Source organism: Pseudorasbora parva, chromosome 19, assembly GCF_024679245.1.
Source record: "Pseudorasbora parva isolate DD20220531a chromosome 19, ASM2467924v1, whole genome shotgun sequence".
Classification (NCBI taxonomy): domain Eukaryota; kingdom Metazoa; phylum Chordata; class Actinopteri; order Cypriniformes; family Gobionidae; genus Pseudorasbora; species Pseudorasbora parva.
The window spans coordinates 37,535,113-37,541,112 of NC_090190.1; positions in this window are offsets into that span (position 1 = coordinate 37,535,113).

Consider the following 6,000-nt stretch of genomic DNA (forward strand, 5'->3'; position numbering starts at 1 on the left):
TATCTGGTATGATGAGACCAAGATATAACTTTAGGACCTTGTGATATTTCAGTTTTTCTTTTTTAATAAAAATCTGCAAAAATGTAGAAAAGTCTGTTTTTCTGTCAATACGGGATGCTGTGTGTACATTAATGAGAAAAAAAAGCTTAAAGGGTTACTTCAGCGATTAGCATACGGCTTTGTATCAGTAGAAACCCTGAAGCATATTCAAATGATTGTGCTTTCCCCCCTCATATCTCCCTGAGACAAGAGATTTGTGCATTTTATTTCTGGAAATAGTCCTCCTATGATGTATACTGACGATATTTGCATCATAGGAGGAATGTTTGCCCAAAGGCTAAAGATTACAGCCAGCAGAGGAGCCATTTCTGCATGTTTTGAATGGGGGATGGAGATCACACTCACAGCTCAGCTCAGCTACAGGCACTCATTTAAACGGAGCTATGGTGAGCAATGTACGTCTTTTAACTTCTCAAATTAATTTCTATGAAAGTTAAACTTGCAAAGGCATGAACTGAAACGCGCCAGACTGAGCTCGCGTTGTGAATGTATGCTGCGAGTGTAGTCGCGATTACCTCAGCTCTCATCATGAGAGCTCATCAGCTCATTTATCTGACTCCTGCAGTTAGTGCTCAGTGCTGATACTCGTGCGGTGACTCACTCGTTATATTAAACAGACACGTTCAGTTTTTAATTGCAGTGTCTTCTCCAACTCAGTCACTGTAATCCAGTTGGTGGTGTTGGGAATGGCCTCACAGGGCAGCGAAGCATTCTGGGAATTGTAGTCTTTCATCCCCATGAGACAACAATACATTTTCTGCCTTTTCTCAGTCTAGAAGGCACCAAATTCAAAAATAACTTCACATTTCTACTACATTGATGACCCCGTTTAAATACAGATTCATCTTCCCAGCGCTGAACTACCCCTTTAAATGATTTTAGCAAATGGCTGCAATATAACAAAGAGTGCATTTTTAAGGGGGTCTGAATACTTTCCGTACCCACTGTATATCATATTTTCTACAAAAATATGAAGCAGCACAACTATTCACAACATGTATAATAATAATAAAAATAATTTTATTGAGCAGCAAATCATCATATTAAAATGATTTCTGAAGGATGATGTGACACTGAAGACTGGAGGAGTGATGCTGAAAATTCAGCTTTGATCACAGGAATAAATTACATTTTAAAATATATTACAATAGAAAAAACATTATTTAAAATTGTAATATATTTCACAATGTTACTGTATTTTTCATGAAATAAATGCGAGACTTCTTTTAAAAACATGAAAAAAGGGAAACAAGCAGATAAAAATACCATAATAAACCCATAATAAATGTCATGTTTTCATTTAATGGTATCATTTTCTCATGTTTTTTGAAAACAAGTGGATGCCAAGTGTCCTGTCCATGTTGGGACCCACAAAGTCAAGACATTTTTTTTTTTACACAATACTGTAAATACTGTCTTTGTTGACAACTACGTAGGCTACATGTAAGCATATAAAAGCTCTTTGTTAAAATATGTTTTGCCTATTTCTTTAGCTTTTCTTTGTTGGGTCACGACCCAGCAGCTGAGACCCCTGATTTTAGTGAGTTAGCACATCCAGCCAGTGAAAAAGTGTGTGTGTGTGTGCGTGAGCGCGAGAGAGACGTGACTGGATTTGCACTGCCCGAGGATGCTGTCTGCTGACTGATAAGACGCCCGCTCTATTCACAGGTGGTTGCCAAGGAGACGGAGAGGCACAGAGAGACCACTCAGACAAACCTGAGCCGCTCGGACCCTCACCGCAAAAGATCAGGATCAGCCTAAGATGACAAACTCCACAGACACAAAAATCCCTCTCAGCTCTACCCCCTGAGTCTCTCTCCCACAATGCACTGCTGCGGACACACACAAGACGATGAACTGAATGGAGCAAACGGACATTAACACAGGTGCGCTCGAACAATGTCTGCCTTCGAGTGGCTGAATCAGCAAGAATAACTTCAGCGGCCTCTGGTTCTCCTTACATGCGCTGTAAGAGCCCTTCAGCAACTGACGGTCATTGGTGAGTGTGTGAAAGTGCACTTAATCCACAGAAGTGCGCACTTACAACAGCTCAGTTCAGCTTTAGGTTGCAGCAGAGCATGAGAAAGCGCTCTTTATTGTCATATGGCTTCGCCATTAAAGTTTGAGCATCAGACGGCGTACACATGCTTTCTGATCTTCTGTACAAACAAGACCGCTAAAATTGCATGTTCCAAGATCGAATGATTTCTGACAAAAGTCTTTAGAAATACAATATGTATTATAACTGAAATCACATAATAAAGTAAACTAAAAATCGAAAAAACTAAATTTATTTTTGATGTTTGCCCCGAATTTCTAAATTTACCAGTGCCTGAAAAAACAAGCAAAAAAAAACAAAAAAAACATGGTTTGGCTTGCTGTGTCTTGCCTTATTTGTACTGAAAAATCTACAAACACATGTTTATGGCTAAGTTTTACTAGCTTGTGAACAGAGTCTGTTTTAAAAGGATAGTTCACCCCAAAATTAACATTTTGTCATTACTCACCCTCAACTTAATAATGATAATTTACATAGAGTAAATATATAAAGCACTGTTCTCAAAGCGCTTTACATATACAGGTGCTGGTCGTATAATTAGAATATCATCAAAAAGTTGATTTATTTCACTAATTCCATTCAAAAAGTGAAACTTGTATATTATATTCATTCATTACACACAGACTGATATATTTCAAATGTTTATTTCTTTTAATTTTGATGATTATAACTGACAACTAAAGACAATACCCAATTCACCATCTCAGAAAATTAAAATATTACTTAAGACCAATACAAAGAAAGGATTTTTAGAAATCTTGGCCAACTGAAAGGTTTAGGTGTTATGAGAGCTCAGGTTGCTCTGTTATTGGCCTTCAGCTCTTCTGCATTGTTGGGTTAAGAACAGGAATACCTTGGTCCTTAAACCAGGTGCTGGTTGCTTTGGCACTGTGTGTAGGTGCCAAGTCCTTTTGGGAAATGTAATCTGCATCTCCATAAAGTTGGTCAGCAGCAGGAAGCAGGAAGTGCTCTAAAACTTCCTGGTAAACAGCTGTGTTGACCTTGGACCTCAGAAAACACAGTGGACCAACACCAGCAGATGACATAGCACCCCAAACCATCACTGACTGTGGAAACTTTACACTGGACCTCAAGCAACGTGTATTGTGTGTCTCTCCTCTTTTCCTCCAGACTCTGGGACCCTGATTTCCAAAGGAAATACAACATTTACTTTCATCAGAGAACATAACTTTGGACCACTCAGCAGTCTTTTTTGTCTTTAGCCCAGGCGAGACGCTTCTGACACTGTCTGTTGTTCAAGAGTGGCCTGACACAGGAAATGCGACAGCTGAAACCCATGTCTTGCATACGTCTGTGCGTAGAGGTTCTTGAAGCACTGACTGCAGCTACAGACCACTCTTTGTGAATCTCCCCCACATTATTGAATGGGTTTTGTTTCACAATCCTCTCCAGGGAGCGGTTACCCCTATTGCTTGTACACTTTTTTTCAGCCAGCCTCTTTTGCAATGACCTTTTGTGTCTTGCCCTAATTGTGCAAGGTGTCAATGGTCGTCTTTTGGACAACTATCAAGTCAGCAGTCTTTCCCATGATTGTGTCGCCTCCAGAACTAGACTGAGAGACGATTTAAAGGCCTCTGCAGGTGTTTTGAGTTCATTAGCTGATAAGAGTGTGGCCGCAGGTGTCTTTAATAATGAACCTTTTCATAATATTCAAATTTTCTGAGATACTAAATTTGGCATTTTCTTTAGTTGTCAGTTATAATCATCAAAATTAAAATAAATAAACGTCTGAAATGTATCAGTCTGTGTGTAATGAATGAATATAATATACAAGTTTCACTTTTTGAATGGAATTAGTGAAATAAATCAACTTTTTGATGATATTCTAATTATATGACCAGCACCTGTATATGTAAAGCGCTTTGAGCGTTTGAAAGTTGCAGAACTTACAGTTTCTCTTTAAGTGCAGACATTGTGAATATAAGAGCTTCGTTGTAAGCCAGCTTCACTGCGGAACTTTGTGAGATTGAGTTTACTGAATGAGGGACAGCTTTTAGTTATTATAAGGGAACGCTCTTTGAGCGCTGTCTAGGCAATATAATTATTATTTATTTTTTATTAATAGGTCTATAATATATTCAGAATTTGAATAAAACTTTTGTTTTCCGTTCTTGACAAGGGGCCACGCTTCAGTACACTGACCGATCCGCATATACATGCAGGATTCTCTCGAAAAATGACTGATAAATGTCGAAATCAAGCTCATGAAAATGTCAGGAAAACACGTTTCCTGGCTGCATGTCATAATCCATAGATCAGTGAATCTGTGGTAAGTTGTAAGGAACACTATATTGAGCCCAACCTTTAGTTTAAACTGATAATGGTTTGCTCTACTCGCGTTTTCCTCTATTAGCTCCAGTCCTGCAGGAGCTCTTCTGCCACTCAGCCCCGACTGAGGGGGGTGTTTCAGTGGAGAAAGTGATGTCGATGCGTACCTTCTATACAAAAACAGGAACACAAAAGCTTGATTTATGTTTTGATTTTTCAGAATTGCCACAAGGGGCGCTTTAGCTGACATTAGCATAGATAATCTTCTGTGGTCTTTTAGGCTTATGCACATCAAGTATGTCCACAAAGGCTGCATCTGAAACATATAGTAGGTGAAAACCTGACAAACTTAGTATGTCTAAGTTCACAGTACTCATATAAAGTTGGCAAAAGTACCTGGATGACCAGGATAAGTACCCTTCTACTTCCATGAAGTGTGCATATGATGGACACTTTAATATCCCATGAGGCCACAGGAGAGGATTTGTTAATGTATAATAATATACTGGTGATATAAGATGAGTTACGGTTAACTACATGAGTTACGGTTAGGTTTAGGGGTAGGTTAAGGATTAGTACCTAGTTAGAACCCCTGTAATTGCTATAAAAAAGTACATTATGTACATCCAGACTGTAAAATAAAGTGCTACCAGCTTTTAAAGCACTCACAAAGTCTGCACTCTTTCAAAATAAGTTCCTACTCAAGACAGCATGCCATTTTGGATGCAGCCCATTATTGCAAGGCGAATGGGAAAATACTCCCATCTGCACTCGGGCGGCAGTGGCTCAGTGGTTCATGTAGGTTGTCTACAAACCAGAAGGTTGGTGGTTCAATCCCCGGTTCCACCTGACCAAGTGTCGAAGTGTCCGTGAGCAAGACACCTAACCCCAGCTGCTCCCGACGAGCTGGATGGCGCCTTACATGGCTGACATCGCCGTCGGTGTATGAATGGGTGAATGTGAGGCAAAATGATATTTGGATAAAAGCGCTATATAAATGCAGTCCAGTCCATCTGCACTCGAACATGTCAGTAGAGTATGCACATGACCTAAGACTGAGTTCAAGGTCGAAGAGGTGATGTCACAGGTCAGAGGTCACACCCTGTGATGTGCTGAAGGTTTAGAGTGGAAAAGTAAGACAGCATTAGCAGAAGTTTATTCCTTTGAGAAGATTAAGAAACCATATTCTGCATTTTCACTATATATGGTGCACGTGTGTGTGTGTGTGTGTGTGTGTGTGTGTGTGTGTGTGTGTGTGTTTGATGAAGCCGCTGAATTTTTCCATCCTGTGGCGACAGCAGATCAAAGTGAACGTCAGGAAACCTGTGGTGAGATAATCTCATTCATGACGAACATGAAGGAAACACACACACACAAACGGACATCAAGGACACACAATTTTCAACCAGCAAACATGCACACGCAGGTTTACACACACATTGGGTTTTCATGTTTTATGGGGCCTTTCCATAGACATAATGATTTTTATACTGAACAAACTGTATTTTCATCACAGAAAACCATTTCAAAAAACATAATTTAGACTGATTTATTTATTAAGTTGTTTTCCAAATGGGGACCAAAAAATATCT